The sequence below is a fragment of the Apis mellifera genome, linkage group LG9 (genome assembly GCF_003254395.2).
Source record: "Apis mellifera strain DH4 linkage group LG9, Amel_HAv3.1, whole genome shotgun sequence".
NCBI lineage: Eukaryota > Metazoa > Arthropoda > Insecta > Hymenoptera > Apidae > Apis > Apis mellifera.
Window position 1 is genome coordinate 1,456,106 of NC_037646.1, and position 12,457 is coordinate 1,468,562.

The 12,457-nt window shown below is 23.2% G+C and overlaps 1 non-coding gene across 1 annotated transcript; it reads left to right on the forward strand.

Moving 5' to 3' along the window:
- The first annotated feature begins 7,252 nt into the window (after positions 1-7,252).
- On the forward strand, positions 7,253-7,340 carry Mir6006 (microRNA 6006). The gene has a single exon (NR_127309.1). It is a non-coding gene; the product is annotated as a microRNA 6006 (primary transcript).
- Positions 7,341-12,457: the final 5,117 nt, after the last annotated feature.

Below are 12,457 nucleotides of genomic sequence, written 5' to 3' on the forward strand. Positions count from 1 at the left end.
TTAAATAATTAAAATGATAATCATAAGTATACTTTTAAATATAGAAAATATTATTTGTACATTAATTCTAAATAAAAAAGAAAAACCATTGAAAAACAATTAATATACGGATCGCTAAACTTATACTAAATTTAATAAAAATAATAATCTATAAAAAAAATAATAAAAATATATTTTCAAATTTAAAGGATACTTGATATAAAAATAAAAATAAATCTTTATAATTTTATCACATAGAAAATAAATATTTTTATTTATTAATATTTTATTATTAATTATACAATAATAAACAAGGGTATAATAATGAGATAATAAAATTAATAAAAAAATTAATAAAATTAATAATAATATTTTAACTGCTTATAAAGCTAAACTTTGTTTAAACTAAATTAATAAAAACTTTGTTATTTACCTTTGTTATCTAAGTAACTTTGACCATTTGATAAGTGAATAATAATCGATCTATGCAAAGTTGAAAAAAGTTGAGAGAGAGATGTAACGAAGAAAGAACCTGCTGGTAAAAGTCGAACCTGTGCGTCGAGAGGAGGGTGTATAGGTCATTTGACACCCTGTCAGGTCTCCAGGGTGAGTTAAATAGTATCATTCCCATATGGAAGGGCCTGCGCTGCATCGTAAACCACGCAAGACACCATCTGTGACCGTTTTCGACTATACTCCCCTCGTTTTTCCATCGATCTACTCTCCTTCCACGAAGACCGCCGATCCAGCCGCTTCTCCAAGCCGCTTCTCTGCCTCTCTCACCCGAACGAAACCTCCGAAATCTCTGAAACCTTCGAAATCTCCGGGAGGTCTTCCCCGAGGGATCGACTGCTCGAGGATTGCGACACACGTGAGACCTCCCCAAGAACCATGCTAGAAAAACGATACACCATGCTTTATGCACCATGTTTTTTTTTCTTCCTGTTGTGCCTTCTTCAAGGACAATTTTCGTTTCAAATATTATCATCTTTTTTTTGTTTTTTTTTTTTATCAGATATATTATTATAACAGATTTTAAGTTAAATCTTATTTCGAACAATTTTTTTTGACATATAATAATAATAAGACGAAATATAAATATATATCATATATTTAAGATACAAGATATCTTCGAAATCATGATACAAACGATTATCAGGTGATTTTATGTGTAAAAATAAATAGAAAAAAAAGAAGAATAACATTTTTCCGTTTATAATATTTCAATTTTTTAAATAGCGTTGTATGTATATTCTAATAAATAAATTTTACTTTTATACTGTGCAATTTTACATACGTATTTTATTTGTGAATAATACAAAATAATAATAAATAAATTCGATTATATACAATAAACATATAAATATGTTATCATATATAAAGATAAGTCGTTTTATGTTATAAATATTTATTCTTATGAAGCTGAAATTAAAATATTTTCAAAAAAATAAAATTAAGTTCAAAATTGCTACAAAAATATATCTTAGTTGATGTTAAAAAATCTAAATTTTCTCTAAATTTTATTCGAAATTTTGTATTAAATTTTTTGTATTAAAATATATAATTAGTGTTCACAAATTTCATATTATAATTATATTATAATATCACATATTATTAATTAATTTTCAATATATGGATCGTGAATAATGATCCATATTTATTTACCTTTATAATATTGTAATAATTGCCGATTGTTAAATCTGTTCAAAAGTGATCCAAAAATTAAATCACTCAATATGATTAATTAAATATTAAAGCAATATGTGAGAAAATATATACTTTAAACTCAGAAATAAAAATATAATATAAAATGATTATTTTATTTTATATTATAATTATATTATATTAAATTTATTTTTAAATCCAGCAAAATAATTTAATATTTATCTAATTAATATATTAATTTGTTATTCAAATTTCAAAATTCAAATTGTTACTTTGATTAAGTTTATTTTTTTTATATTTAAATTCAAATATTATACAAATAATGAAATAAGAAATAAGAAACAAGGCATTTGTATACAATAATTATTGTAATACTTGATAAATCTTTTATTCAATTATATTGTTTTTGATTTTTATTAAATTTGTGGGAAATAAATGATCGATCGAAGTCTCAATAAGATTCGTTATTTGATTGTGATAATGATAGTTATTAATCACGAAGAAGATTAGACTTTATAGAATAGTTAACGAATAATTTTTCACATTTTCTATGTAAATATATAAATTACTGTAAAATTGTTCCCACATAAATAACAATTCGTTCTTGTATTCCAAAATTCATTACGTATAAGATAATTAATTTAAAATATCTAAATATAAAATTCTACTATATTCTGTTTTCCAAACATTTATTTCATTTTGAAATATGTATATATTTATTAAATATAATTAAATGTTTTATTTTAAAATTATGATTTTGATAAATTGAAGTTTTTAAAAAATTAATTCGAAATTTTCTTTGGAAAAATATTGATGAAACAGTAATTTTGTGGAAAAAAAAGTATGTAAATATAAAATATGTAAATATAATTATAGTTACTTGAAAATGTGAATATTGATTAGTCTACATTTTTTTAATATTATATTTAATTATTAATATTATAATATTATAATATTTAATTTTTATTAATATTATAATAATTATTATATTATATAAATAAATATTATAAATTTTGTATATTATAAAATATTAAATATTATGATATAAATATTAATATTATATAATATATTATATATAATATATTATATATAATTATATATTATATATATAATTATAATATATTATATATAATTATATAATATAATAATAATCTGTTACCATTAAAATTTATTAAAATTATTAGATATTTCATTTTATTCATATTATCATATGTATTGTAGATATGAATATATTCTAAGTAGATATGTACCTTTAAAATTTATAAAATATTATAATATATAAGAATATTATAAAAATGTTATTTATTTAATTATATATATAATTATATATATATATATAATTATAATAAATAAATATAGTGAAAAAAGAAGAAAAACATTAAAACAGAATGAGAATGATTTCATATTTAAATTCAGAGTTTATATAAAAATTTCCAAAAAATTTTCTTTTTTAAATAATTTGAATTTTACAAATAAAAATTTTAAAAAATTCTCCTCCTTCACATTAAAATTTTTTTTTTTAAATAATATTGGGATTATAATTAAAATTGGGACGAGTAAAATGTTTCGCACAAATATATTAACGCATGGAAAAACAAACGAATTCTTTTTATTATCTAATACAATAAATCATCATATAGAATTAATTAACAACGATTAGTGCGAATGAAATTCATCGAACGACTGTCATTTCCATACAATCTATTCCCATCGATGAGCTCGTTACATCAGAAATGGTTGATCGAGAAGCGAAAAGATAGAAACGAAGCGTGCGATAACAGAAACGAAGGTAGAAGCAAAGACATCAAAAGACTTCTTCGCGAGGAGAAAGAGAGGAGAGAATTTTGGCGAAAGAAAAGGGCGTAAGTCCGTGGATGGCATGTGATAGGTGACACGTGGAACACAGCGGCGAAAGGATGGTAAAAAAGCATTAGGGAGAAAAGGCAAAATGGATTGAGGGTGGCGCGAGGGGTTGAATTATAAAGATGAAAGCCGTTGTCAATAGGGAGGACCACCGCCACCCTTCTCTTTATCCTCTCTTCCTTTTTCTTCCCCCATCCCACCCCCTCCATCTCGCCACCCTCTCTCCGTCTCTCTTGTTCTCTTCTGCATCTCCCTTCAGTCCGGACGTCCCTTTCATCAGCCATCCCACTGATACACCGCACCTCTAAAAATCGTTACCGCTTTTTTTTTTAATCAACCAGACTCTGTTACCAAAATAAATAATCGTTTCGATCGAAGAAATTCTCGATTAAAGGAACAAAAGAAAATAAAATAGACGATAAATGAATACGTGAATACAATGAATACTTCATATATTTAAATAGTATGGAATAATTCTGGAATTGTTTACAATCATTTTGTTTTTCTAAGCAATAATAGATAAATGGAAAAAGATTTTATTTGTATAAAATGATAGTATATATTTATAATATGATTTAATAAATAAAACTTAATCTATATTTGTTTCAATTTCTAGAATCAAGTGATCCACAAATATATTAATGCCTTGATATGATTGTTTTAACTTAGATTTATAATGTTTAAAATATAGCAAAAGTTACAAAAAATAATTTAACTATATTATAATTATTTAACTATATAATTTAACTATATAACTAACTATATAACAATATAATATATAGATAAAGTTATAAAAAAATAATTTTATTTAAGGAAAATATAATTTTACGTTTATTGTAACGATACTTCATGTCTTATTTTATAATTTTTTTTAAAAGATTTTCCAAATCATTCAAGAAAAATGTAATATTATACCTTGTGTTATTTAACAAGATTCATTCTTATTATTTTTTTCACATGTTTCTTATTTAAAAATAATAATCTAGCTCACCTTATCTTATTTAATTAGACTCTTTCATTTTCAGAACACAGTCAGATGAACTAATTAATCTGATTATAATATAAAACAATAACTTAAAAAATTTGAAAATAGTTGAGTAAAATTGCAATAAAATCTTTAATTGATAAGTTTTACAAATTTTGACTTACAATATACTTTAAACTAATGATTTTCAATGTAAGTAGGTTTATAAGAATATTTTTTTTACAAAATGTTTTATTAGATAAAGATTAATGCATTCAAAATTATATAGTTTTATTTTAAAAAATGAAATTGATCTTGAAATCTTTCTGAACTATTCAGTTTACAGAAAAATTGTTTGTACAATATGATGTCCTTCTATGAACTAAATACCAAAAATCAAAAACCAACCTTTTGTTAAAATTTTTTTTTTTAATTTTAATCTATCATCAAATTTTTTATCATAAATAAAATACTATATACCTAGAAAATAGAAAAAGAAAAGAAAATATTGTAAAATATATTTGTAATTATTAGATAATTAAGAAAATTATGTCATTTCTTTTATAATAGAAAAATATAATATAATAAAACAACGAATCATTTATAAAACTCCTGTAGCATTTTATAGACTATTAATAAACTATTAATAACTTATTGTTGCAATTTGAAAGTATATAATAAATTATATTTAATATTTCTACGTAGGTATATCTATTATAGTGTACATTTACAATTCAGGAAGTATTTCTAAAAAAATTATAATAAAATTCTTATTCATTCGTTTTTTATTTTTCTAATATCATCTTTTTACATTATTATACATATATGTAACTCTTATTTAGATTAAAGATATTTGAGAGATTTTAAAAGAAAAAAAAAATAGATTATGATTTTTGTAAAAACAATATTTATAATATTTTAAGCAGAATAACAATTATTTCAGCGAATAAAAATTTGTTTTCTCTGTGAATTTCCCTTTTTCGCTATAATAAAAAACAATAAAAGCTTTCCGATTTACCTGATGTATCGTAAAGTACATGTTTTAAGGCACAAAGAGGAAGACGATTAAAATCATGAAAAAGAGAAGAGGAAAAATCAGGCTTAGCCGCAAGCTAAACCGGAATTGATTCGACCTTGCAAAAGGGGGTACGCACCCCCGAGCAGGGGTTTCCAGCTGCGTCCGAATGACTAATACACCAAACGTTCGTCGGGGTGCGACCAGATTTTCAAGGGTGGAAACGAGCTGAATCGAATCCGAGATCGAACGTTTCGCACCCTTCCTGTTCCATCCGATTCGTTCCTTCGGACAACTATGAAATTTTTCATGTCTATTTATATTTTGCAATTTCTCCGATTTTTGAAACATATGACGTGATAATAGAATGTAGAGATATATATTTTTTTATAATTTTATTAAAAATTAGTTTTTAGAAAATGAAACAGTTCTCTCTAATATGTATTTTATATGGATGTAATAAAATACACCTGCTGTTTAGTTTTTTAATAAAATATTATTTTTATGAATTTAGCCTTATAAATTTGTAGTTACGATTTATAGTAAATAAATAAGTATTTATAGTAAAAATCAAATAGATAATATGTAAATTTAATAAATAAATGACTTTTATTAAATTATAAAGAAGTTTTTGTACATTGTAATAATTTTCAATTATACATAGCAAAGTTAATAAAAGTAAGTAAATTTAATTTATATTAATGCATTATATTTATATTTTATCCATATTCTTCTGATGCAATATTAACGAATATGAATTATTTTATTCATTAAGATCTTTTAAATATAAAAAACTATAATAAATAAAAATTAAAACAATATTAATTTAAAAAAATTAAATATTTTAAAGAGAGAATTAATAAAAACTTGTTTAAAAAATAAGGAAAATAAATTATAAATTAAAAGTAAATATAAATATTATAATCTTCTTATTAACTGAGCTTTTAAATTTAAAATATGAATACAAATTGTTTATTAAAATGTATATATTATATATGAATGAAAAATTAGATAATTTTTCTTGAAAGATAATTTTTAAATTATCGCTTCCTAATATTCAATAAATCCTATCCATATAATTTTATTTTTTTAGTTTCATAAAAATTAAAAAAATAAACAAATCAATATCTCAAAAAATTGAAAATTTTGTTACAAGACAAGAATAGATTCATTTTAGAGAATTAGTAAGTCATTTATCTATGCAATATATTGAAAAAATTTGTTACATCGTATATCTCAAATGTCAATTAAAAATAAACAATTTACTATAAATTTTAGACTATTTGTAGATTTTTAACAAAAAATAACTATTTCTTTTTTGCAAATTAGATAGCTCTAAATTTTAAAAATTCTTCAAAAATTGAAAGAAAAAAAATTTAATTTATTAACTCAATTTAATTTATCAACTCAATAATAATTACGTGAAAAAATATATTTTATTAATTAGTATTTATTAATTAGTATTTTTTTTTTTAATATTAAGTCAAAATAATATTTTCATAAGTTTTTTTTTCATTTTGATAAAATCGTTACAAAGTGGATTTATCCTTCTCTTATTTCAAAATTCTCAATTTTCCTATATATGACAAAAGTTGACAAAAGATAAAAAAAGAAGAAAAGAAAAGAAAATTTTACAATTTCGATTGTATTCTATGTTGGAAAGTTTTGGTTTTTCGAGTCACCCTCAAAGTGAAGATAATTCGTCGAAAATTACACGCCGATTTTCGAGGCCGGTAACCGATTCGTTTCGCGTTTTACGACTTCGTCAACCCTCGCTAGGGTGAGAAAAATAACTGGGAAGAGAGAGGAATAATTAATTTTCTTTTTCAGTTATAAGTTTGCATTCGAGAAATTATTGTTATTTATATAAATAATATTATATATTATATATTATATTATATATTATATATTATATATATTATTTGTTATTTATATAAATAATAAATTTCTTTGAGAAAAATCAAAATATGCAGGAAAGATATTCAACGAATATTTAATGATGAAATTAAAATTTTTTGTATAATTTCTTTAATTTTTATTTTACTACGATTTATAAAGATTTGCTTATTAATTATTTTTTTTTCTTTGTTACTATTTTTCTATTTTATGTTTTTATGTAATTATTATTTATTTTTGTATTTATATAGTTATTTTTATGTATTTTTTTTTTAATAAATCGTTAAAAAATGAACGAAATATTGAGCAAAAAATAAAATAAAAACTTTGTTGTGTTTATCAGACATTGTTTTATTTATTTTTAATATATTTCAGAATAAAAATAAAAACTTTTAGCAATCGTAATTTTTTATAGTGACAATTTAAAATTTTTTTAATATTTTGAAAGCATTTTTAATCTTTTTTGCATTAAGTTTTTCTAAAAGTTTTCTAAAAAATTAATTATTTTTAACTACTTTTTTTACGTTTTATTCTTTTTTCTGGAAAAAATAAATCGTTAATGAAAAAATAAAATCTTTATTACATTTAGTGATTATTTTTAATAATAAATTATTAATTTGTTTATTTATTTATTTTCTTATAAAATATAATATATTTTCTTATAAATATATTTTATAAATATTATTTAATTTAATTTAATATTAAATTATTTTATAAATATAGAAATTTAATATTTTTTGTGCAGTGTTTAAAACAATATTTCCAAATCTTTTTTAATTCATGTCTCATTTTAATATCTCAAATATTTTTATTATAATGCTTCTTATATTATAACATAATAATTAAGTTAACAAATTTTGAAAAAATAACTAAAATATTCTGCTGTTCATAATTGAAATTACTCTTATTTAGAAGCATTTTATAATTCGAGATGTATCAAAATATTTGAAATTTTTATGCTTTAATTTTGAAATAGAGATAAAAAATCTTGCAGAATTAAATCTTATTTTTTTCAAAAAAGATAGAACAAAAGAAATTATAATTCTTATAACTTTAACTATTTTTAATTATTGTCTAAAGTATTCAAAACGTCTTTTTATAAAATATACAATTTATTTTGAAAAATGTCTTAAAACAACAAAATTTATTTATTATTCTCTAATTAATAATTTTCACCATTTTCCATAACGAAAATCTATATAAACAACGCTATTTCATGAATAAATATTTTCCCCATTTCGAAAACCATATTGTGCATTGCGATTTGTTTCAGATTTCAAATAGAGATTTAAATTTTATCCTAAAAAAAAAAAAATAACATTTAATCTAATCATTTTTTTTTTCTAATTTTTAAAGAATTAATCATCAGGAACTGAAAGGTGGCACGATAACTAGGCCGTATATACTTTATCCCATACGTACACCGAGATTTCTCACAAACTGGTTGAGAGTCGGAGACACACGATCAGCTGGAACAAAGGGTGGTTGCTTCACGATGTAATAGCGAGTCGAGTAAAGAGTCAATCGAAGGCAACGAGGAGAGAACAAGCGAGGACATCGCGACAGATCAAAAGGAGGAACAGAGAGATGGTGAAAGATGGCGAGACGAGGAGAGAAATAATACTCGAACGAGTTAACTCGTTGGTGGGACCGAAAGCGATCACAAATAGTCGATTGACAAAAGAACCGAGAACGAAAGAAAGAAAGGGGAGGGGGCATCGAGTGGGAAGGGGGATACAAGGAGATAGGAAAGGAAAGATTAGCCGGTGGATAGGGAAGAGAGAGATAGAGAAAAAACGGGATGGAAAGAGAGGCAGAGGAAGAACGAGAAACGGAAAGAGAGAGACTTGTTCCCGAGATATGTGGGAGCCTCTCGATTCGATTGTACACACGGACAGTTTCGAACGACTTTAATTGATTTTACCATTGAAAGAAGAGGTCGTGAAACGAGATATTAGAGGTTTCGATGAATTCAAGTGGACGAAAATTTCGAGTAACTGGGCGCTGGATGTTTTGCAGGTTGTGTTAGGTCGTGTCATATCAAGTGTCACGATAAGTATTTTTGAAAATTATTTTCGAATCAAAATAGGCATTGTCCATGATATTTTTTCAAATGGGATTTCAAATGAAAAAGTCTTTATTGTTTCCAAAATAAATTTTAGAAGATAAACTTTTTTAAAGAAAAATCTGAATTAAAAATATCTCTTAATATTTTTCAACATAAGAATGATTCAAAATTTTTGAAAATTTGTTAAAAAGATATCTAGGAAATACAAAAGACAAGGAAGAATTTTATATCTTAATTCTAAAAGTAATTTATAAGAAAAGAGTATTTGGAGAATAATGAATATATTGAAAAAAAGTTCGTTTAGAAAAAAATAAAATTCCAAATTATTAAAAAATATATTTTTTTAATAAAATAAGCTTTCTAAAAATACCAAACAATCTTTAATCAAAGAATAGCAATTGAATAGATCAATTGCACAACAAATATCGAATGAACAAAAATTCAATATTTCACATATGGCACGATTTGACACATTCTATGAAAAAATAGTATACATAACCTATAATTTTCAGTATTTTTTGAAATTAATGCAATATATTTAAATTTTATACAAAAATTTGTATCGACAAAAATTAATTCGCTACATCTCTTGGGATATTTCATCTGTAGATTTTAAAGATGTGAAATATAAATATTTTCTATCAGAAATTTTGCTGACCATAAAAATTAGTTATATTAATATTAAGTTTAAAAGATAATAAATAATTGATTTTCATAAATATAATATTTATAAGAATATTTCAAAGACAGTAATTTTTTTCCAACATTTTTGTTAACTATATAGTAATATCTTTTCTCTCTAAAATCAGAATTTGACTTATCTTCATAAGATTTCTTTATTGAGATATAACTCTTTGAAGTTACTTCATTTCCAATCTACAGACAATAAGAAGAAAGTTTGACAATAAGAAGAAAGATTCAAACTCTTCGATTTCCTTCGAGACAATCGAAGACTAATAGAGTGAAGTTATGTATTTATGGTTCCTCGAAAAGACAAAATATTATACATTTATATTTATATTAAAAATAGAATATAGTTTCAAAGCAACATCTCGACAAAACGTCGATTTTATGATAATGAAATCCTATAAATCAAATTTAACAGAAAAAAAATATAGTAGTACTATACAATACAAAAATGAAAAAAAAATTGGAAAAAATTTTTTACTTATTTTGAAATATTTTTATGAATATAGCAAAAATCAATATTGTTATACATTTATTTCATTTCATAAATCTAATATATAACAATCTAATATATAACAATTTTTCAATATATAAAATTCAATATATATAAATATATAAGGAATTTTTCCATTCTCAAATAATATATTGATGTATTTTGTTATATCTATGCTTGCATTATTTCATTGCACTTATTTTTCAAATCAAATTTGGTTAAAAAATATAAACTGTGGTTAAATGTAACTATTCTACACTATTTCTTCTTTATTAATTATTAAGGATAGAATATTTTACATAGATACGTTACATAGATTATATAGATACATTATATTAATTCAAAATTAAGAGATGTCTCATTATTATGGCATACATGTGTCTCTTAGTTATCTAATACACTGATTATCGTTGTAATAATTTGATAGTTTTCTATCATTTATCCAATTGTATCTGAATAGGAATAGAGCCGAGAAAAATAGATTTTTGAAATAAATACATATAATGAAAATGAATAAATATTTTAATTTCTTTAACTGATACAGAATATTGCATAAACTTTTTTTAAAAATACGTAAAAAAAAATAGAATTTCAAATATATATATATATACAAACAAATAAATAACTGCATCTTTATGTTTATGTCATGAAATCATATATAATATTCAACTATACATATATTGTATAATATATGTATAATATAACATCAAATACAAATAATTAATATATACATCTTTGAAGGATCGATTCTAAAGATCAAAAAGTTATTATACAAAAATGTTGATTGAGACTTAATTGTTAAATTATAATTAATTTAAGATAAATTCTAATAAATTGGAATGAACTTTTTCTTTAATTTATTATTGTTCTTTTTCTTTAAATTATTATTTGAAATTTATTACGAAATTTTCGATTCACGTTATATACATTCAAATTATTGTTTAATCACATTGCAAATTTCCGAATGATATTGATTGATTACGAGAAACGCGAATGGATTGATGGAAGAAACGAGAAGATAGAAGAGATATTCGTAAGATAGATTAGATGTAGAACGAAAGAGAAAAGGAGGGAAGACCTTTGTCCGATTTCGAAATCAATAGGAAAGAACGTAGAATTCCCGCGTAATTGTGTTGCAACACTGTTCCCAGGGGGTGGAGAGGAGGAGGTAAAAGTGAAACGGGGGTCTGTAGCAGAGGGGGCTGGACGTTGTTTGTCGGAAACCGGGGCATCCTGCTAATGCCTTGGTTAGTACTCCAGCTTCCTTTGTGCCACCCTCTACGCGCGCTACGGATCCACCCCTACTCGCGTGGATACGCACCCCCCTGCACAATGCAATTTAAGCCGGCATGCCACGCACCGCGTTTAACCGGCCACCACGTGCCCCACCGATCGATGCTTATGAAAATTCGCTTGAAATACGTACCCCCGGTTCCCCTTTTCTCTCCCCATTTACCGATCTGTGTCTATAAACTATATGCGAATCTTCATACAAAATGTTTTTGCATTTTAAAAAATTTTAACATTATCTTTTAATATTGTTTGAGAAAAATACATATTGATTATCTCTCAGTCGATGTGTTACCATATCTATAAATATTATATACTATCTTTATGCAAAATGAATGTTTTTGAAAAATTTATTTAATATTGTTATTGAAAAAATTATTTAATATTGCTCAAGAAGAATTTGTTCAAAATATATATCATTGTTTTTTTCTCTCACCGATTTGTATGTATAAATGATATATATTAAATGAATTTTCGTGTAAAATAGATATTTTTGTGTCCTAAAAAATTTTTAAATTTTTAAATTATTTTTTAATA